Source organism: Pantherophis guttatus, chromosome 8 (assembly GCF_059756535.1).
Source record: "Pantherophis guttatus breed Tessera chromosome 8, ASM5975653v1, whole genome shotgun sequence".
Classification (NCBI taxonomy): Eukaryota; Metazoa; Chordata; class Lepidosauria; order Squamata; family Colubridae; genus Pantherophis; species Pantherophis guttatus.
This window is the reverse complement of record NC_142070.1, coordinates 79705001-79728529: the sequence shown is the minus strand read 5'-3', so window position 1 is coordinate 79728529 and position 23529 is coordinate 79705001. Positions and strand designations below refer to the sequence as shown.

The 23529-nt window shown below is 42.0% G+C and overlaps 1 protein-coding gene across 11 annotated transcripts in view; it reads right to left on the bottom strand.

Annotated features, from left to right (window-relative positions):
• The window catches only part of LIMCH1 (LIM and calponin homology domains 1), a 207474-nt gene that overhangs the window by 173496 nt on the left and 10449 nt on the right, over positions 1 to 23529 (bottom strand). Inside the window, exon 2 of one of the 11 annotated variants that reach the window (XM_087875472.1) lies at positions 13187 to 13216. The exons of the other annotated variants lie outside the window; for them this stretch is intronic. The gene's annotated coding sequence lies outside the window, so the exon portion shown is untranslated. The remainder of the gene's footprint in view (positions 1 to 13186; positions 13217 to 23529) is intronic. 11 annotated transcript variants of the gene reach the window in all.

Below are 23529 nucleotides of genomic sequence, written 5' to 3'. Positions count from 1 at the left end.
GAACTGGTAGGGGAAATTTTGAGCAGTTCGGAGAACCGGTAGCGGAAATTTTGAGTAGTTCGGAGAACCGGCAAATGCCACCTCAGGCTGGCCCCAGAGTGTGGGGGGGGAATGGAGATTTTGCAGTATCCTTCCCCTACCACGCCCATCAAGCTGTGCCCACCAAGCCACGTCCACAGAACCGGTAGTAAAAAAAATTGGATTTCACAACTGCTTAGAACCGTCCATTTGAAGTCACAACAACATTGGGAAATATTACTCTGTTTCACACTTATGACCGTTGCAGCCTCCCCATGGTCACGTGATCAAAATTCAGCCGACTCATATTTATGACGGTTGAGTCTCCCAGGGTCACGTGATCCCCTTTTGCGTCCTCCTGACAAGCAACATCAACGGGGAAGCCAGATTCACTTAACGATGAGGTTACTGACTTAACAACGGCAATGGTTACTTAATAACCGTAGCAAGAAAGGTCGTAAAATGAGGTAAAACTCACTTCATAACTGTCTGACTTAACAATGGAAATTTGGGGCTCCATTGTGGTCGCAAGTCGAGAATTACCTGTACTCTCAGAAAGGCAATGAAGGTTCTTGAAGATGATGTTGCAATTTATTTACTGTTCATCAGTTGCATGATTTATGATGAATGTATTTTTATGATGATTATGAGTATGATTTCACACTTGTTGTTTGTATGTACACTAAGAGCTTATGCACCGGAGGCAAATTCCTTGTGTGTCCAATCACATTTGCCAATGAAAGAATTTAATTCTGTTCCATTCCGTTCCGTTCTATTCTGTTCCGTTCTATTCCATTCCATTCCATTTATTTCTGTTCTGTTCTGTTCCATTCCATTCCGTTTATTTCTATTCCATTCCGTTCCATTCCATTCTGTTTATTTCTGTTCTGTTCCATTTATTTCTATTCCGTTCTGTTCCGTTCTGTTCTGTTCCGTTCTAGTCCATTCCATTCTGTTTATTTTTGTTCTGTTCTGTTCCATTCCATTCTGTTTATTTCTATTCCGTTCCATTCCATTCTGTTTATTTCTGTTCTGTTCTGTTCTGTTCTGTTTATTTCTATTCCGTTCTGTTCTGTTCCGTTCTGTTCTAGTCCATTCCATTCTGTTTATTTCTGTTCTGTTCTGTTCCATTTATTTCTATTCCGTTCTGTTCTGTTCTGTTCCGTTCTAGTCCATTCCATTCTGTTTATTTTTGTTCTGTTCTGTTCCATTCCATTCCGTTTATTTCTATTCCGTTCTGTTCCATTCTGTTTATTTCTGTTCTGTTCTGTTCCATTTATTTCTATTCCGTTCTGTTCTGTTCCATTCCGTTCTAGTCCATTCCATTCTGTTTATTTTTGTTCTGTTCTAGTCCATTCCATTCCGTTTATTTCTATTCCGTTCCGTTCCATTCCATTCCATTCTGTTTATTTCTGTTCTGTTCTGTTCCATTTATTTCTATTCCGTTCTGTTCTGTTGTTCCGTTCTAGTCCATTCCATTCCGTCTATTTCTATTCCATTCTTGTTCTGTTGTTCCGTTCTATTCCATTCCATTCCATTCTGTTTATTTCTGTTCTGTTCTATTCCGTTCCATTTATTTCTATTTTGTTCTGTTCTGTTCCATTCCATTCCAGTCCATTCTGTTTATTTCTATATCATTCCATTTTGTTCCATTCCATTTATTTCTGTTCTATTCTATTCTGTTCTATTCATAGCTACATTTGAGTGTTGCATAACAAAATACCAAGGCTGAATGTATTTGGAACCTGGAATTAAGGAGGAACTTCCCAACAGGGAGGATGATTAACTAGTGGAACAGAAGTTGCCTTAAAATATTATGGGTGCTTCATCACTGGAAGTTTTAAAGAAGAGGTTGGACAGCCACTTGTCTGAAATGGTATAGGGCCGTGATGGTGAACCTATGGCACAGGTGCCACACAGAGCCATATCTGTGGGCACGCGAGCGTTGCCCTACCTTAGTCCAGCACGCATGTGCGCGCTGGCCAGATGATTTTCAGACCTTCCGGGCCCACTGGAAGTCAGGAAACGGGCTGTTTCCAGGCCTCCGGAGAGCCTCCGGGAGGGTGGGGAAGGCTGTTTTCGCCTTCCCCAGGCTCCTAGAAAGGCTCTGGAGCCTGGGGAGGGCAAAAAAATGGGCCCACTGTGCCATCGCGTGCCAAAAGCGGGGGGACAGCGGGGGGGTCATGCATGCGTGCGTGGGGGGACGGGGCATATTGATTATGGGTGTGGGCACGCGCAAGCGCAATCCCCCCCTTTACTACCCCCGCTTTTGGCACACGATGGCCAAAAGGTTAGCCATCATTGGCATAGGGTCTTCTGCTTAAGGAGGGGGCTGGAATAGAAAACCGGGAAGCTCTATTCTGATTGATTGATTGATCTAATCCTTGCCCCATTTCTGAGCTGATCACCTGTCGTGAGAACGAATCCCCTGGCAGTCTCTAAAATAGGATGAAGGTCAGTTGCTCCGACATCCAGTCTGAGCTGGGTAGAGTCCTTCACTCAACACGCTCATCGCAAGCGTTCTGGAAGCTATGCCAACCACACCACCTCCTCAACCGCTTCCCAAGCGGGCTCCAGGGATACCAGTCGGCCTCCAGAGATGGACAAATATGGAAACGAAGCTTAACAAACAACTTAGTTAAGAGTGGAAGCACAATGAGAATTAAATGTGGGTTCGTTATTTAAAGAGACGCGGGGGGGGGCAGAATGCCAACTGAGTGGTGAACGAAGAAAATACGCTTTTTTAAAAAAAGAAAGAAAGAAAGAAAGAAAGAAAGAAAGAAAGAAAGAAAGAAAGTTATAACTGCAGAGCCAAAATTCCCTAACAAAATTTTATAACCCTGTGGAAGGGTGAAGAAGAGATGGACGTAAGTTTCGTGGGAAAGTTACTTGTCATTTGACATGTTTCAGAGTTTACCTGAAGAAGAGGAGGAGGAGATAGATAGATAGATAGATAGACCGACAGACAGACAGACAGACAATGATAGATATAAAGACAGACAGACAGACAGACAATGATAGATATATAGATATAGATATAGGTAGGTAGGTAGGTAGACAGACAGACAATGATAGATAGATAGATAGGTAGATAGATAGATAGACAGACAGACAGACAGACAATGATAGATATAGATAGATATAGGTAGGTAGGTAGGTAGACAGACAGACAATGATAGATATAGATATAGATAGATATAGGTAGGTAGGTAGATAGATAGGTAGATAGGTAGATAGACAATGATAGATAGATTTAGGTAGGTAGGTAGGTCGGTCCGTCAGTGGGTGAGTAGGTAGGTAGGTAGGTAGATAGACAGACAGACGATGATAGATATAGATAATGATAGATATAGGTAGGTAGGTAGATAGGTAGATAGGTAGATAGGTAGATAGACAATGATAGATTTAGGTAGGTAGGTAGGTAGGTAGGTCGGTCAGTGGGTGAGTAGGTAGATAGGTAGGTAGGTAGGTAGGTAGGTAGGTAGACAGACAGACAATGATAGATATAGATATAGATAGATATAGGTAGGTAGGTAGGTAGATAGGTAGATAGACAATGATAGATAGATTTAGGTAGGTAGATCGGTCGGTCGGTCAGTGGGTGAGTAGGTAGGTAGGTAGGTAGGTAGGTAGATAGACAGACACGATGATAGATATAGATATAGATAGATATAGGTAGGTAGGTAGATAGGTAGATAGGTAGATAGACAATGATAGATTTAGGTAGGTAGGTAGGTAGGTCGGTCGGTCAGTGGGTGAGTAGGTAGGTAGGTAGGTAGGTAGGTAGACAGACAGACGATGATAGATATAGATATAGATAGATATAGGTAGGTAGGTAGATAGGTAGATAGACAATGATAGATTTAGGTAGGTAGGTAGGTAGGTAGGTCGGTCAGTGGGTGGGTAGGTAGGTAGGTAGGTAGGTAGACAGACAGACGATGATAGATATAGATATAGATAGATATAGGTAGATAGGTAGATAGGTAGATAGACAATGATAGATTTAGGTAGGTAGGTAGGTAGGTAGGTCGGTCAGTGGGTGAGTAGGTAGGTAGGTCGGTAGGTAGGTAGACAGACAGACGATGATAGATATAGATATAGATAGATATAGGTAGGTAGGTAGATAGGTAGATAGGTAGATAGACAATGATAGATTTAGGTAGGTAGGTAGGTAGGTAGGTTGGTCAGTGGGTGAGTAGGTAGGTAGGTAGGTAGACAGACAGACAGACGATGATAGATACAGATATAGATATAGATATAGATATAGATATAGATATAGGTAGGTAGTTAGATAGGTAGATAGACAATGATAGATAGATTTAGGTAGGTAGGTAGGTAGGTAGGTCGGTTGATCGGTCAGTCGGTGGGTGAGTAGGTAGGTAGGCAGGTAAGTAGGTAGGTGGATAGATGGATAGATGGATGGATGGATGGATAGATAGATAGATAGATAGATAGATAGATAGATAGATAGATAGATAGATCGATAGATAGACAAACAGACAGACAGACAGACAGATGAGAGAGAGAGAGAGATAGGAGGAAGAAGAGGAGATAAGGAGGAGGAAGAGGAAGAAAAGAAGGAAAAGTGAAAGGAGAAAGAGGATATAGATAAGGAGGAAGAGATAAGGATGAGGAAGAAGAAAAAGAAGGAGAAGGAGGTATTGTAGATAGATAAGGATCAGGAAGGAGAAAGAGAAGATAGATAAGGATGATGGAGATGAAGATGATGATGGAGGAGGAGGAGAAGGAAGATAGACAAGAATAAGAAACGAGGAGGAGGAACCATTTTAGATGATTTTTGGTATATGAAGATAAGTCTCACAATCTTCTTTTAAGTTACAATTTTAGTGGCTATGATAAATAGCATTTTAGGTCTGCTGAAGTCTGTTCGCAAACACGTTAAGGCTGTAAAAACCTATTAATGCCGCTGAGTAATTGTTACAGGGGAAAATGTTAGCTAAATAAAATGTCAGAGTAAAGCAGTTATAAGATTAAAGGTGGCTATTTATCTTAGATTCTGAGGGCAGCTCATTTTTTAAAAAAGAGGCTTATTAAAGTTCTTTTTCTGAGGGAAAGATTCTTCCGTAGCATATTTTGGACACTGTAAATACTTGGCCTAACAGAAGATTTTAATTTTACACATTTAAATGCAAACTAAACTAATATTTTCCTCCACACCCACAAAAGATCAGTTGAAGATCGTCTCTTCTGTTGCTTCTTATCTCCACAAATATCTCTCTAAAACTCCCGCTTTGCGACACTGAGACCAGATTACAGGTAGTCCTTAATTTACGACAACTGAGCCCAAAATTTCTGTCGTTAAGTGAGACGTTTGTTTCTGCCCCATTGTACGACCTTTTTTGCTACAGATGCAGTTGTTAAATTAGTAACCTGGTTGTTAAGTGAATCAAGCTTCCCCCTTGATTTGGCTCATCAGAAGGTCACGACCCACCAGGACACGGCAACCGTCATAAATACGAGTCAGTGGCCAAGCGTCTGAATTTTGACCACGGGGATGCTGCAATGGTCATAAGTCTGAGAAACGGTCGTAAGTTACTTTTTTCCAATGTCATCGTAACTTTGAGCAGTCACTAAGTGAACTGTCGTACGTCGAGGACTACCTGTATTCTTTCACTGGATTTGCAAACCACCCAGAATTCACCTGACAGTGAGATGAACAGCATATCAATCTCTTAAATAAAAATATGAATATAAATAAAATAAAATAATAAATAAAATGAAATAAAATGAAAATAAAAAAATTAAAAAAAATAAAAATAATATAAAATATAAAATGAAAATAATAAAATAAAGAAATAAAATAAAATAAAAAGAAAACGATAAAAAACAAAAGAAAAGAAAAGAAAAAAGAAATAAAATAAAATATAAATAAAATAAATTATAAATAAAATAAAATATAAAATAAAAATAAAATAAAGAAATAAAAATGAAAAAGAAATAAAATGAAATAAAAAATAAAATGAAATGAAAATGAAATGAAAAAAACAAAAGAAAATAGAAAAGAAAGAAATAAAATAATAAATAAAATGAAATATAAAATGAAATGAAATGAAAGAAGGCTTAAGAAGAAATTTTAAATGTTTTAATTGGTTTGTATTTTTAATTTTGGGCCAAATTTATATATATTTTAATTGTTTTTTAATATTTGTATTTTATGTTTTTTAATTCTGGCTGTACACCGCCCTGAGTCCTCAGGGAGAAGGGCGGTATATAAATTTAAAATAAAATAAAATAAATTAAAAATGAAATAAAGAAATAATGAAATAAAATAAAAAACAAATAAAATAAAAAATAAAATAAATAAAAAATAAAATAAAATAAAAAATAAAATAAAATAATAAAATAAAATAAAATAAAAAAATAGAATAAATAAATAAATAAATAAAATAAAATAAAATAAAATAAAAAATAGAATAAATAAATAAATAAATTAAATAAAATAAAATAATAAAATAAATAAAATAAAATAAAATAAAATAAAATAAAATAAAATAAAATAAAATAAAATAATTAAATTAAATTAAATTAAATTAAATTAAATTAAAATTAAAAAAAATTAAAAAAAAAAAAGCATAGGTCTTTCCCTCAGCTTTTCAGTGCATCCCCAACAGCCACCTCAGAGCTCTCTCCCTCAGAATGTCTAAATCCAGTTCAAGAAATAACTTCCCTCCTACTGACATAGAAAAGCTTTTAAAATAGCGGCTCTTCCCACACAAAAGCCAGGAGCAGCTGCTGGCTGAAGTCCATTCATGTCATGCCTCAGGATCAAAACATGGCATGACCCACAAGCCCTTGTGATGACAATCCCCCCCCCAAAAAAATGTGCGTTGGAATTAGATGCGATGCGATAGCCTTTAGTGACACACGACGCAAAACTAAACTAGAACTTTCAAGAGCGAAAGGCTCTTTCCTCCTCTCGACGTCCTGGGAACGGAGGGTGCCATTACGCCTCGGTCTTGAACTTGTCTGTTTGTTTATTAAATTTATCTGCCGCCCATCTCGATGTCGCGTGACTCCCGGCGGCTTGCAACGTGATAAAAACAACATTATCCAAGCATCCAAATATTGGATCAAATGACCATGGGGGGAGGGGGGGAGGGAATGCAGCGACGGACATTAAATCGGAAAAAAAGTCCCAAGTCCCGTTTTTTTTTTTCAGCGACATCGTAACTTTGAACGGTCACTAAACAAGCGATGAGAACTACCTGCAAACTCTTTTTCCAATTCTTTACGGAGAGTTCAACGGTTTTGTCGGACAGAACCGTTTCACCTTTATTATTTTTGTTTTTCTCTCTCCTTTTCTGTGGAACCCAACTGATCTTTCAAGAGCTCTTCTGCTGTTCTGTACTGCGTCCACTACAAAAAAGACTTTATTTATTTATTTATTTATTTATTTATTTATTTATTTATTTATTTATTTATTTATTTATTTATTTATTTATTTATTATTTATTGGTTCGATTTATATGCCGCCCTTCTCCGGAGACTCAGGGCGGTTTACAATGCGTTAAGCAATAGCCGTCATACTTTTGTATATACCTGCTTAGTAGGGCTTTTGGGCCCCCCTAAGCGGTGTTCTTTTTTATACAAACTCAGCTTATTGCTCCCACAATCCGGGTCCTCATTTTACCGACCTCGGAAGGATGGAAGGCTGAGTCAACCTTGAGCCTGGTGAGAATTGAACTCGCAGTAATTGCAGGCAGCTGGCAGCTAATTGCTATTTAACAGCACTTCAGTCCACTGCACCACCGTTGAGACTCTAGAAAGAGTGCAGAGAAGAGCAACCAAGAGGATGAGGGGACTGGAGGCTCAACATACGACGAAGGGTTGCAGGAACTGGGCATGGCTAGTCAAGTGAAGAGAAGGACCAAGGAAGATATGATAGCAGTCTTCCAATATTTGAGGGGCTGCCACAGAGGAGGAGGGGGGTCAACCTATTCTCCAAAGCACCTGAAGGCCAGAAGAAGGAACAATGGATGGAAACTGAACAAGGAGAGAATCAACCTAGAAATAAGGAGAAATTTCCAACAGTGAGAGCAATCAACCCATGGAACAGAAGTTGCCTTCAGAAGTTGTGGGAGCTTCATCACTGGAGGCTTTCAAGAAGAGACTGGGCTGCCCTCTGTCAGAAATGGTGTAGGGTCTTCTTGGGCGGAGGGTTTGACTAGATGACCTACAAGGTCCCTTCCACCTCTGTTAATCTGTAATCCTAAACACTTGGGGCCTTTAAACCTCTGATCAAAATGACAAGATAATCTGTAATCTTCCATTTTCCGAATCTTTCCCTTGCTCTCCGTCAAAATGTTTTTTGTCTACTTTGATGAAAAGAAGGACTAAGGGGAGATATAACAGCAGAGTCTTCCAATATCTCAAGGGTTGCCCCAAAGAAGAGGAGGTCAAGCTATTCTCCAAAGCATTTGAGGGCAGGACAAGAAGCAATGGGTGGAAACTAATCAAGGAGAGAAGCAACTTAGAACCAAGGAGAAATTTCCTGACAGTGAGAACAATTAATCAGTGGAACAACTTGCCTCCAGAAGTTGTGAATGCTCCAACACTGGAAGTTTTTAAGAAGATGTTGGATAACCATTTGCCTGAAGTGGTGTAGGGTTTCCTGTCTAAGCAGGGGGTTGGACTAGAAGACCTCCAAAGTCCCTTCCAAACTCTGTTATTTTGTTTGCTAGGCCAAAAAAAAAAAAAGAAAAACAATTTGGGATGAAAAAAGGCAAAACATTTCATAGTGCCGGGTACGAATGCTAACTCTAACGATGCTCAGAGGAGGCCCAAAACTTTTCAACTGTCCCAGCAGGTTGGGTGCTTCTAAAATTGGACGGAGCAACTGTTCCCCAGCAATGCCTGGCATCTGTCATGTTCAGTTTGGCAAATCACAGTTGGCTAGGTTATTTTTTGTTTTTTTTTTCAATCCATAAGGAACAGGGCAGTGAATCTGAGAAAAGGGGCCGAGACCGCTTGGGGAGGATTAAAAATAAAGACTGCCAAGAAGCTGGAATTAGCCATGTCAATTTGCCAAGTATCAAGTATTCATTTTTAACCCATCTAAATCAAAGCTAGCAACTGTCCTGCTGCTTGCAAAAGTCTCTTTTCTGGATCGGATCATTCCCCCTTTGGGACGCCGATTTCAGACTCTTGAAAATCTGGAGAATGAACTTCAGGATACGAACAGATGCTTCGTTTTTGTCTTAAACTGGGATTTGTTTCGCCACATCTATGGCGAAAGCATTTTCGTTGCCCTGGGTTTAATTCCATATGAATTTTTCTGAGGTTGTTGGGGTGTGTTTTTTTTTAAGGTCTCCGACTACGGGTAGTCCTCAATGTACGACCACAACTGAGCCCCAAATTGATGTTGCTACGTGGGAAATTCGTTCAGTGAGTTTTGCCCCGTTGTACGACTTTTCCCGCCACGTTTGTTAAGTGAATCGCCGCCGTTCTTAAATGAGTAAAACGGTTGTTAAATGAATCCCGTTTCCGCCATTGACTTTTGCTCGTCAGAAGGTCGTGACCCCTGTATGTTACAACAACCGTCATAAATATGAGTCAGTGGCCACAAGCATCTGAATTTTGATCACACGACTCTGAGGATGCTGCAATGGTCATAAGTGTGAAAAAGTGTCGTGTTGCTTTTTTTTTTAGTGCCATTGTAACTTAGGACGGTCACTAAATGAACTGTTGTAAGTCGAGGACTAGCTGTAGAGAATTTCAGATTCCAAAAGCAAATGTTTTGTCAGGTTAACAAATGTCAGCAGTGAACTGTACTGATTCTTTCATTTATTTATTTTTATTTAATCTGTTTGGTTAGCATGCCCTTACCTACTACTCTTAGTAAGGCCACACCTGGAATACAGCATCCAGTTTTGGTCACATTACAAAAAAGACATGGGATAAATTTTATGATTGGTTAGAAAGGAAATATGAATAAGGATAGAGAGATAAAATAGATAGAGAATAGATGGGAGAAAACAATTAGAAAAATAGATACCCAGATGATGTCAAGCAAAAGGAGAAAGGGGAAGGGCGGGGGGTAAAAGAGAAAAAAGTGAGATATTATAAAAATGTACGCAAATGATGAAATAAAAATAAATAATAATTGAATAAGAAATTGAAATGAGAATAAAGATAATTAGAAAATTATCTGCCACTCGAATACCATTTTAGATTGAGCTGAAAAGGGAAACAACAGGAGAGAGGGGAAGGAATAGAGAGAGAGGAAGGGAGAAGAGAGGAGAGGAGAGGAGAAAGAAGAAAGGGAAAAGGAGAGGAAGAAAAGGGAGGAGAATCAAAATCACGTGAAGTGTTAGTAGCGCTTTATAAAGCCTTAGTTAAGACCACACCTGGTGTCCAGCATCCAGTTTTGGCCACCACGTTACAAAAAAGACGTTGAGACTTCGGAAAAAGCGAAGAGAAGAGCGACTAAGATGATAGTCAAGTCAAATCTTCCCAAAACGAAATCTGAATTTGTAACTTAGGGGTCCCACAAAACCGCAAGGCCGTGTGTCAGGCCTGGAAGCCATCTTTTGCATTGGATTTTCAGGCCTGCCACGTTTATTACTGTGGGAAACTGGGAGGGGGGATTGTATGGAGCAAGGGTGATATGTAGTCACAATAACATTCCTTTCTCAGAAGAGAGTCAAGGACATCTTGCCTTGCACCTGCATCCCGTTCAGAAAACGGCCACCGAAGCATCAGGTGAGTATGTGCGACGCGTAGTTCCTTCTGGGTGAGGGGCGGGTACGCGCGCCCACCACTCACGCAAATGGAGCTGCATGCGCACCCTTGCCCGTTGCTTACACGGAACTAACTCCTCTTCCTCCGCCATCCATCTGCCAGTCCTCAAAGCCAGAAAGGTTGGAGAGCGCGGCGGGGTGAAATCTACTTACCTTCCCAACTGGTTCGGAAGTGCATGTATTACGTGGACCCTCTGCGCATGCACAGAGGGTAAAAAATAACTATCAGGTGGGTGGGCGGAGCCTCGCACTGCCATCACTACCGGTTCGGGCGAACCGGTCGGACCTGGGAGCGTTTCACCCCTGGACCACGCTGGTTTAGGTCAGTTGTAGGATTAGATATTTTCCTCACTGTACAATGACAACAAGGAGTTGAAGAGTCACCGGAGTCAGTTGGACTTATACGGGTGTCTCTGGCCTGAATTTTTTGACATGAGTCCAGGCTCAACAAATAAACTTTTCCATGGATATTAGTATCGGTGGCGACCGAAAGGCTGACTATTTTTGCCGACACCTGTTGAGTGTCCGTCAACCCAAACGATGAAATAGCAATGGAGCCAAAAAATCTTACACGTTGTCCTCCACTTACTACCACAATTGAGCCCAACATTTCTGTTGTTAACCGAGACACTTGTTAAGTGAGTGTCGCCCCGTTTTACGACCTTTCTCGTCACGGTTCTGAAGTGAATCACTTGCAGTTGATAAGTTAGCGCCACAGTCGTTAAACAAATCTGCCTCCCCCCCCCCCCCCCGTGGACTTGTCAGAAGTCCATCAAAGTGGATCACATGAGTTTGGGACACAGCCAGGGGACGTAAGTCTGAGTCAGTTGCCAAGCATCTGAATTTTGATCACGTGATCGTGGGGATGCTGCAAGGTTGTAAGTGTGAAAAAGAGTCATAAATCACTTTTTCTCAGTTCTGTGGCAACAGAACTCCTCCTTTTCCTCTGCCTCTCTGCTGTCCGACCCTGGGGGCTCCGTAGTCCATGCATCACTCCCAGATGGCCTTGGCCCCATCTCTGCCTCCGACGCAGAGCCCTTGTCTGGGCCTTCCCCAGACTCCAGGACTGGCCCATGTTCCTCCCCAGCCTCCTCACTGTCCGACTCCACTGCCCGCTCCGCAGGCTGCTGGTGGACCACAAGAGCTACTAACGTAAGTTAGACGTAACGTAAGACCGCCTTCTGCCGCCAATAGCCTCCCACCGGCCAGTACGCTCGCACAGAGAGGGCCTCCTCAGGGTACCATCGGCCAGACAATGTCGGCTGGCGACCCCCAGGGGGAGAGCCTTCTCTGTGGCGGCGCCCTTTGGAATGACCTACCCCCAGAGATATGTACGATCCCGGATCTCCGGACTTTTCGTCGGGCCCTTAAAACTCACTTATTTCATCTAGCCGGGCTGGCTTGATCCCATCTTTCATTTTTAATTCATAATTGATTTTATTGGGGTGTTTTTAAATTGTAGGCCGAAACTATTTAATATCTTTTTAAATTGTTTTAAATTTTGTATGCTATGTTTTTACCTTGGCTGTTCACCGCCGTGAGTCCTGCTGGAGAAGGGCGGTATGTATGTATGTATGTATGTATGTATGTATGTATGTATGTATGTATAAATGAATGAATGAATGAATGAATGAAAGATAAATAAATAAATAAATAAATAAATAAATAAATAAATAAATAAATAAATAAATAAATAAATAAATAAATAAATAAATAAATGCAAGTCCAAAGAATTCTGGTCAAAACTTGTTTATTTACTTATTAAATTTATACACTGCCCATCCAGGCCAAATCTTCCCTCACCAGCAGAGGTGGGCCTCACATGATTTAACCACCGGTTCACCCAGAATCAAACATCTGAGTGCACGCGCACATGCGCACTGTATCAAAAACACAGTGATTGTATAGAATGGGATACTTCGCTCGCGTACGCGCCTTACGCAAATGTGCGCTGCGTCAAAACCACTGTATAAAGCGGGATAGCGTCGGGGCCACTGGCCGTAACTATTAGTTCATCCAAACTGATCCGAACCGGCTGAATCCCATCCCTGCTTGCCACCTTGAATAAAGCGAATTATTGTGGGAGGAGGTATGGTAGAAAGGCTGGGATGGAGTGAAAATAAAGATCGGCCTAGAATCCCTACATAGCTGCAAGTGGATTAAGTCCCACCTCCTTTGGACTTCTATTGGTCCTTGGGGTTAACCTAGTTGAAAAGATTCAACACACTCTTTCAGCAATAAATCAGTTAACTGGACCTTCATGTGTGAATCTGGTCTTTCTTACCTGATAAGAATTTCCTCTGGCTCTCATCTGTCTCACCTGTTCACAGTCAAACATGGCACCGTCACCTTATGACCCCTGCAATTTTACACAGGCCTCCACTACGATATTCAAACTTGCAACTTACTCAGGCTATTTTCTCCGCCGATCAATATTTCTGAAAAACACCCAAGACAAATATTCAACGCTATCTTTTCTTTGGCTCCCAAATCTTGTAAGTACAATTTTTATTGGAACCCTTATAAATTATCCGATTTTCCAAGGCAACTTGATTTATTTTGATTTTCCGAATCAAATCTTTCAAGTAATCTCAGGATTGTACCGAGTCAGCTTCTCAAACTTCCCGACGGGTTTAGAAACCGCGTCCAACCGCAATATGCTAAACTTTTGAGCATGATATAAAAATGAGAGAGTGAGCAATTCATTACGGGTATTACTCGCTCAAAAGATATACAAGATTCGATTACCAATATCTCCAGAGACATGATATAATTGGATTGCACTTGTTTTTACTTGTTTTTGCTTATTTTATTGCGTTCGTAATGTAAGAATACAGTTGAGTGGTGCGGTAGCCCAGAGGTAGAGCTCTCGCCTCCCAATCACGAGGCTGTGAGTTCAATCCTAGGTAGAGGCAGATATTTCTCTCTCTGGGCACAATGAGAATGTATCTACCGAATAAAACTCCGCATTGGCGACAGGAAGGGCATCTGGACAGTAAACAGTCAGCTCTATTCAATTACCCAGACCCCAGGGATTATGTGGTCATTAAAAGGAGATGATGATGATAATGTAAGAATACAGTAACCTAAAAATAACAAGCACATGTCAAGTTCAATGCTGTTCTAATTTTACCAAGGCGTCTCATTTAGAGGTCAATAGAATAATTAAAAACAAAGGACACAGTTATGAAGCTTTTCTTAAAAAGCTATAAATGCATATCAGGCAGACCAACGCAAGCAAACTTGTTCTAATTACATGTATTTAAAAGTCCTCTTCTCTCCCTCTACCTCTGCTTTTTTTTAAAAAAAAAAAAGACTCTGGTTTTATAAGGAACACATGTCGAGAATTTACGGCTAAAAATTATGGGTAGATTTCAATCCTTCCAGTATTGCAATTCCTGCAGCTGCTCACACATTCACGGCACAGATACCTTCGTAAATTTTAAAAGGGGTGATACATAGCTAAAAAAATGTACAACCCAGATATGCAACTATCTGTTGTGGCCTGTTGGCTGCCGGCCCCCCCAGCAGCCGAATCAGAGGAGGAGGAGGGGGCATGGGAGTCGGGGTCAGCATCAAGGCAACCTGAGAGCTCCGAGGGGGAAGAGGGAATGGAGCTGAGAGAGAGAGAGAGGGAGAGGGAGAGGGGGGGAGAGAGAGAGAGAGAGAGAGAGAGAGAGAGAGAGAGAGAGAGAGAGAGAGGCGGAGCCTGGGCCGTCCGCCAGCCCTCAGATGGAGAGTCAACAGCCCCCAGGTCTGGAGGTGGCTGATGAGGAAGAGGAGGAACAGCTGGGTCCAGTGCCTGACGTGTGGATGCACAGAAGGCAGAGGAGAGGAGAGCAGTGGAAATCTATGGGCCGGTCCTCGGGACGGAAGAGCCACCCCTGCTAACGAAACCCCACCCTAGCTCTGGATATAAAAGGCAGGGGGCAGAGATGAATAGATGTGGCAGACAATTATTCATCTCCCTGCCGGATGGACTTGTTAGTCTGCGGTGAGAGAGAAACTATTTGCCGGGGCTGCTGGCACTCCTAATAAAGGAATCTTTGAGTTCACTTCAGAGGGTTTGTTGTGTTTGGGGTGCTGGATCTCTCCAAAATCCTATCCAAAATCCTAGTGGAGCAAACATGCTCGACTTACAACCATTCACTTCGTGAGAATTCCAAGTTACAACGGCACTGAAAAAAGGGACCTTGGACGTTTGACAACCGACTCATACTTACGACGGTTGCGGTGTCGCCAGTTGTGCGACTTTCTGACGAGCAAATCCCCGCGGAAGCCGGAGTCACTTAAACAACTGTGTTACTCACTTAACAGCTGCAACCAATTCCCTTAACAATGGCGGGAAGAAGAATTTGCAAAATGGGGGCAAGCCTCACGTAGCCATTGTCTCTCGCTTAGCAACAGAAATTGTGGGGCTCAATGATCGTTGTAAATTGAGGACTACCTCTAATAAGAAAAGCCCAAAGCAAATGACTTCCATTTTTCAGCTTCCAAACCGTATTCTCCTTACCAGCAAAATCAAACCTGGTTAACTGAGTCACTGAGGACCAGGAGTGATAGTCACTTACCTTCGCTACCAGTTCACAAATGTGAGCACACGCGCCACCTCCGTGCACGCGCCCCCTTCACGCATGCAGAGCCTTCCGCGCATTCGCACAGGGTCAAAAACGGGACGTGATGACGTCCGGGCAGTTGGGCGGAGTCTCCCGCAGCCGCCGCTACCAGTTCGCGCGAACCGGATAGAACCTGCTAAGGCCCCTACAAAATGACTTTGTTACGCCCATTTCAATTTGAAAAGCAACCCATTTTCAAACTTATTTATTCCAAAGGTTACCCATTGCTGAAAATATTGCTGGTTGTCGTTTGGTTTGTTTGTTTATTTGTTTGTTTTTTTGCCTATCCAATAATTTAGCTTGTCAGATTTCAGCCCCGGACCCTGAAATAAACCTCTTCTCCTTGGAAACTTCACCCACGCTCAGTAACTAATTAAAGTAGCTCCAGAGACAGGGTTACAGCTAGAGAATTCTGGTTTACAGCAGATATAAAATAAATCATCTACTGTGCAGCAGCTCATCCTTTGGAGGGTACCGGAATCCAGATGCAGAGTTTAGAGTACGGGTGAAATGCTACTGGTTCGGACCCATTCAGGCAAATAATAAAAGTTTTTTAATAAAAACTACCAGTTCATGCAAACCGGTAGTAAAAAAAAAAAAGCTACCAGTTCGGGCAAACTGGTAGGTTCGTCTGAACCGGTATTTCCAACGATCAGCTGTTCCCCCCTCTCGCTGTTCTACTTACCTTAAGCTTCCTTTTCCCACACGCAACGTGCGTTTGGCATGCAGTGACCATGCGCACCTGTGTGTTTGGCATGCATTGTACATACACGCATGCAGCGTGCGTTTGACATGCGCAAGCAGTGGCAAACCGCGGAGGATTTCACCACTGGTTTAGAGGCGATTTTTGCAGCACAACAATACTGGCAGAAATGAATTAGTGCAATTGTTATTGGCGCATTTATCTTCCTGTAGAACTGCGGGACAAATACGGTAACTGTTTTCCCACATGTTCTTCCTATACAAGCTTTCGTACTTTTTTTCAAAAACTGGCAGCATTAATATTTCAAAGTTACAGCTAAATTCTGTAAGTTTGACTTTTTGGGGTGGACTTTTCATTCCAAAAAGAGTCTGGAAACCATGCAGGTATGTCAAGAAGACTTCTGTGTTTTAAATATTTATTTTATGCATGTTTAGAGAGAGAGAGAATGAAAGAAAGAGAGAGGTAGAGAGGTAGAAGCAGATATTAAAAAGTTATAGATTTTATATAAAGATACAGGAAATCCTCGACTTAAGGACCACAATTGAGCCCAAACTTTCTGTTGCTAAATGAACCAGTTGCTAAGTGAGTTTTGCCCCATTTTACGATCCTTCTTGCTGTAGTTGTTAAGTGAATCACAAGTTAGTAACACGGTTGTTAAGTGAATCTGACGTCCCCCCCTTGATTTTGCTTGTCAGAAGGTCACAAAAAGGGATCACGTGACCCGGGGACACTGCAACCGTCATAACTATGAGTCGGCTGCCAAGCATCCCAATTTCGATCATGTAACCATGGGGGGAATGCGGCAATGGTCGTTAAGTGTGAAAAATGGTACAAAGTCACTTTTTCTAGGTTTTTTTTTTATTTGATTTATATGCCGCCCTTCTCCAAAGACTCAAGGCGGCTTACAATGCGTTAAGCTATTGTAAGGCACCACTAATTGTAGTCCCACTACAACTTTGAATGGTCACTAAATGAACTGTTGTAAGTCAAGGACTACCTGTATAGATGGATAAGTGTGTGTGTGAGAGAGAGAGAGAGAGAGAAAGAGAAGGAGAGAAAGAAATGAAAGAGGAGAGAGGAGAGAGAAGGAAAGAGAGAGAAGAAAGGAGAGAGAGAGAGAGAAAGAGGAGAGGAGAGAGAGAAGAAAGAGAAGAAAGAGGAGAGAGAAGAAAGAGGGAGAGAGATGAAAGAGGAGAGAGGACAGAGAGAGAGAGAAAGAGGAGAGGAGAGAGAAGAAAGAGAAGAAAGAGGAGAGAGAAGAAAGAGGAGAGAGAAGAGGAGAGAGAGAGAGAAGAGGGGAGAGAGAAGGAGGAAGAGAGCGTGAGAAGAAAGGAGAGAGAAAGAAGAAAAAGGAGAGAAGAGGAGAGAGAGAAGAAAGGAGAGAGAGAAGAAAAAGAGGAGAGAGAGAAGGAGAGAGGAAGAGGAGAGAGAAGAAAGAGGGGAGAGAGAGGAGCGAGGAAGAGAGAAGAAAGGAGAGAGAGAAGAGGAGAGAGAAAGAGAGAAGGAGAAAGAGAGAGAAGGAGAGAGGAAGAGAGAGAGAGAAGAGGCGAGAGAGAGAGAAGAGGAGAGAGAGATGAAAGAGGAGAGGAGAGAGAGAGAGAGAGAAGAAAGGCGAGACAGACAGACAGACATACCGTAGATATATATAATAGAGATACAGACATATATATATATATAATAGAGATAAGAGACAGAGAAAGAGACAAAGAGAATGAGAGAAAGAGAGAAAGAGAGAAAGAGAGAAAGAGAGAAAGAGAGAGACAGAGAAAGAGAGAAGGAGAGAGAGAGAGACAGAAAGAGAAAGAGAGAAGGGACAGAGTGATGCAGTTGGTTTTTCATGCCTAAAACAGAACTAGAACTCACTGTCACCTGGTTTCTAGGCCAATAGACAAGCCAGAAATATTTCCAGAACTATTCATGGAAGGGTACTTTTTCTGATACGCCCCCCTTCCTACTCCCTTTGGTCTATTAGGGTGTGGCCTAACGGTATTACCGCAAGACAAGTAATTTTGTGGTGAGAAAACCTCTCTATGGCTTTTGCAAGCCCGACGCATTATTTCCATGAAAGTGAGACGGATTCCTTGAAAGGAGACACCCATACCATTCTTTCAATAATGCAGGCAAAATCTTTGACGAAAGAACCTCGCTGCGCGCACAAAGTCTTCTCATTCCTAAAAAGTCCTTTTTTAAAATATTTTAACATCGATATACAAATTTAAAGTCCAGGCGATGAATGGACTTAAAATTAAAATTCACGCAATGAAGACCGTATGCCAGGATTTGGCTTCCTTAGGTTAACATTTCAAATTTCGGGATTATTTTAATACACTGATTGGTTCTTTATTAAAACATAAATGTGTCCAGCCTAAAAAAAAGTGTGTTTTATTCAGAGGCGGGTTTCAGATAATTTTACCACCGGTTCACCGCGCACCGAAAATGTGAGCGCACGACTTCCGCGCATTCACGCAGCCTTCCGTGCATTTGCTTACCTCGCGCGTGCGGCTTAGAAAATAGGACGGCATATCACCGGGGCAGGTGGACAGGCCCACCCGCAGATCGCCACTACAGATTCGCTCGAACCGGTTTGAACCGAGGCCAAGCGCTTATTTTGGGGTTCAAAAAAAATATAAGACAGGGTCTTATTTTCGGGGAAACACGATAATACAGGGCAAAATCAATAAACCCATAAAATATACGACGCGAATTAAAATAAATCCAAACAAATAAATCCTTCGCGTTTCTAAGAGTATAAAAATAACCCCGTACAATTAGAACAATAGCAATTACGATTATATGAGCTAATCTGAATCCGGAGAAAATGTGTAACCTTCGAGACAAACGTAGCTAAATTAAGAGGGCCGTATTTGTTCGTGCTTTAAAAATGTTACCTCATAACTGGAACGCTTTGGAAAATCTTTTAGGATGAGGCATATAAAATTATTCTCTTGAATCTTTACACCAAGCACAGCCAGACTTCATATTAAAATGCTAACAAAGATTATACTTTTATCGTATGATGCCCTGCATTAAAAATTAAGGAAAACATACAATTGTCCACAAATGAAAATATGTCATATTGATATGTTAATAGTGTTGGGTAGCATACAAGATTGGGTTAAGGGTTAAGGTATTAGGCTAGAAACCCGGAGACTGTGAGTTCTAGTCTCACCATAGAACTGAAAACTGATTGAGTCAATCTCTAGGAGACTGTGAGTTCTAGTCCTCTCTTAGGTATGAAAACCGGCTGATGATTTTGGGCCAATCACTAGGAGAAGGTGAGTTCTAGTCCCACCTTAGGCCTGAAAGCTGACTCTGGGCCAATCACCAGGAGCCTGGGAATTCTAGTCCTACCAGGGCCTTCAGAACCTCCAGAAGCTCCCTTAAGTGAAGAGGATGAAGAGGAGGAGCCTCTTCTCGATGCACGGGCGCGCAGAGCTGTCAAAAGGCAGGAGTGGATCCTCAGGAGGTCTCCTCAAGAGTAAGGCTCGGAGCTAATTGGCCACTCCCTTAGCCTATTTAAGGAGGAACGCCGACTGAAGCAATTTGCAGGGAACAACTTTGTTCACACACCTTGTGTGTCTTGTCTTGCTTATCTTATCAGCTTCCTGCAAATTGCTTCTGGGCATTCTGCCAACCACAGTAACCTTTCAGTTATTATTCTTTGAATTCTTGACGGCTGATAATGCAGTTAATTAACAGCCGTTGTTGTAAAAGACTGATTTATTTAGTAAACTAAAGTTTGAACGGACTTTGTGTGTGCTGCGTTCTTTGGGGTCCATAGCTGGGGCAGAACAAGTTAAACTGGTTACAACCAGAAGGTGCCACCATCTGCCGTCTGGCTTGCCCAGGGGATCTTGTCTATAAATATAGGGATGAAATTTTAAGAACCGCAGGGTAGCGAAAGGCGACGGGGAGAATAAATCAAATCCTGATTGAAGAGACCATGTAATCAAATATTGACGGAACAATACAATGACCCTAAAAAAAGATCAGCCCACATTTCCTTCTCATTGATATCATCTTCTGGTAAGTCTACAATGAGATAGCAGATGGACAACTTGCAACGAAACCGCAACACACAACACAGAGAGAGTCCTCGACTTACAACAGTTCATTTAGTGGTCAATTCAAAGTTACAACGGCACTGGAAAAAACTGACTTACCACCATTGTTCACACATGACAGAGTCACGGGGTCGTGTGATCTCCTTTTGAGACCTTCGGCAAGTCAACGGGGGAGCCAGATTCACTTAACAACCATGTCGCTAACTTAAGAAGGGCCTCGCTTCACTTAACGACGGCGGCTAGAAAAGGTCGTAAAAACGGGGCAAAACTCCCTTAACACGTGTCTCGCTTCTTCTGGTGCCATATCCGTCATCGGACGTTGGCGATCATGTTGGCAACCCATGTCTCACTTAGCAACTGAAATTTTGGGCTCAATTGTGGTTGAGGACTACCTGTACACTGTACAATTAACCAGCGGAACAGCTTGCCACCAGAGGTTCTGGGTGCTTCATCACTGGAGGTTTTAAAGAAAAGACTGGACAGTCAACTATCTGAAATGGTACAGGGACTCTTGCTTGAACAAGGGGTTGGACTAGAAGACCTCAAAGGTCCCTTCAAGCTCTATTCTGATTGATTGATTGACAGCTCAAAAAGATTTGCCAAGTTTAGCTATCTGTACAGGTAGTCCTCTACTTACGACCACAACTAAGCTCCTAGCGTCTGATGCTAAACGAGACGGTTGTAAAGTGAATTTTGCCCCTATTTTATCACCTTTCTCGCTACAGTTGTTAAGGGAACCACTGCAGTTGTTAAATTAGTAACACGGTTGTTAAGTGAATTTCCCAGATTCGACTTTGCCTGCTGAAAGGTCACGAAAGCGGATCACGTAACACCAGGACACTGCCAATGTCATAAAAATGAGTCTGTTGCAGTGGTGAAATCTTTTTTTTTTTACTACCGGTTCTGTGGGTGTGGCTTGGTGGACATGGCTTTGTGGGAGTGGCAGGGGAAGGATACTGCAAAATTCCCATTCCCACACCACTCCAGGGGAAGGATACTGCAAAATCCCCATTCCCACCCCACTCCTGGGGAAGGATACTGCAAAATCCCAATTCCCACACCATTCCAGGGGAAGGATATTGCAAAATCCCCATTCCTTCCCAACTCCTGGGGAAGGATACTGCAAAATCCCCATTTCCTCCCTGCTCCTGGGGAAGGATACTGCAAAATCCCAATTCCCACACCATTCCAGGGGAAGGACACTGCAAAATCCCCATTCCCTCCCCACTCCTGGGGAAGGATACTGCAAAATCCCCATTTCCTCCCCGCTCCTGGGGAAGGATACTGCAAAATCCCCATTCCCTCCCCACTCCTGGGGAAGGATACTGCAAAATCCCCATTCCCTCCCCACTCCTGGGGGAAGGATACTGTAAAATCCCCATTCCCTCCCCACTCCTGGGGAAGGATACTGCAAAGTCCCCATCCCCTCCCCACTCCTGAGGAAGGATACTGCAAAATCCCAATTCCCACACCATTCCAGGGGAAGGATATTGCAAAATCCCCATTCCCACCCCACTCCTGGGGCCAGCCATAGGTGGCATTTGCCAGGTCTCCAAACTGCTCAAAATTTCCGCTACCGGTTCTCCAGAACCTGTCAGAACCTGCTGGATTTCACTCCTGGTCCATTGCCAAGCCTCTGAATTTTGATTGTGTGCTCCATGGGAATGCCGCCATGGTTGTAAGCATGAAAAAAAACAGTTGTAAGTCACTTTTTTCAGTGCCATCGTAACTTTGGATGGTCACTAAACGAACTGTTGTAACTCGAGGACTACCTGCATGACTAAGCTATCATACCGTATAAACTTTATAAAGATTCAAGAGCCGTGCTTTGCAAACTAGTGATGGCAATGAATGCAGCAAAGATTGTGTTGTGCGAGATCACACACATTCACCGAAAGCTAAATCCATCTGCCGTGGTTACTAACTTAAATCTATATAAAGATCAGATTAATATAGCTTAAGTCTTATGTTCCATCCTTCCCTCTTCTAAATATCTTGGACCCCCAGGTTTCATCTTACAGGATCTCAAAAGGAATTTTGAAGTGAAGGATCTTTAGCCAAGTGCGTGATAAAAAAAATAAACTAATCTTTCATTTATAGGTCTCGTTCTTAAAAAAACCAACATTAAACCATTTTGGTTCCTGCCACCCTCATAAAATAAAACACTGATCGTCTGTTGGGGGTCACGTCAAATATAGCAATATTACGATGCTTCCCTGCTGTATTAAGAAAATGGGAAAAATTGCCCCCTTTTTAGATTTAGATTTGCAAAAATTAGTGTTTTGCAAACACAAAACCTGCAGCCATCATTTACTCGGCTTAAATCATAGTTTACAAGCAGGTTAGGCCCTAAATAGTTTGAGGTTAGACTTCCATGTTCTGTTTACATGTGGTTGGTTTGGTTCAGACTTTAACATATTATTAAAAAAAAAAATGTTTAGACTCCAGAAAGAGTGCAGAGAAGAGCAACAAAGATTATTAGAAGGCTGGCGGTTAAAATATATGGAGAATGGTTGCAAAAATTGGGTACGTCTAGTTTACTGATAAGAAGGACCGGGGTCACATGATAGCAGGGTTCCAATTTGAGGGGCTGCCACAGAGAAGAGGGGGTCAACTTAGGAAGTTGGAAAAGAGGGAAGACAGGAAAAGATGGAAACTAATCAAGGAAAGAAGCAACTTAGAACTAAGGAGAAAATTCCTGACAGAACAATTAGCCAGCGGAACAGCTTGCCACCAGAAGTTGTGGCTGCTCCAACACTGGAGGTTTTCAGGAAGAGGCTGAAACAGCTATTTGTCCACAAATTCAATGGGGAAGCTAGAGTCACTTAAAACCTGGAGTGATTCACTTAACAACTCTAGCAAGAAACATCGTAAAATGGAGCTAACCTCATTTGACAACTGTCTCGCTTAGCAACAGAGGTTTTGGGCTCAATTGTGGTCATAAGTTGAGGAATACCATGTTTTCCTGAAAATAAGACCGGGTCTTATATTAATTTTTGCTCCAAAAGATGCAATAGGGCTTATTTTCTGGTTAGGTCTTATTTTGGGGGGAAATACAGTACTAAATGCGTCCATCTGGCTGACAATCTTAATTGGGGCTTATTTTGAGGGTAGGGCTTATATTACAAGCATCCTGAAAAAAAACATGCTAGGTCTTATTTTATGGTTAGGTCTTATTTTAGGGGAAATACGGTGCTAAATGCGTCCATCTGGCTGACAATCTTAGCTGGGGCTTATTTTGGGAGTAGGGCTTATATTACGAGCATCCTGAAAAATCATGCTAGGGCTTATTTTATGGTTAGGTCTTATTTTAGGGGGAATACGGTATTAAATGCGTCCATCTGGCTGACAATCTTAATTGGGGCTTA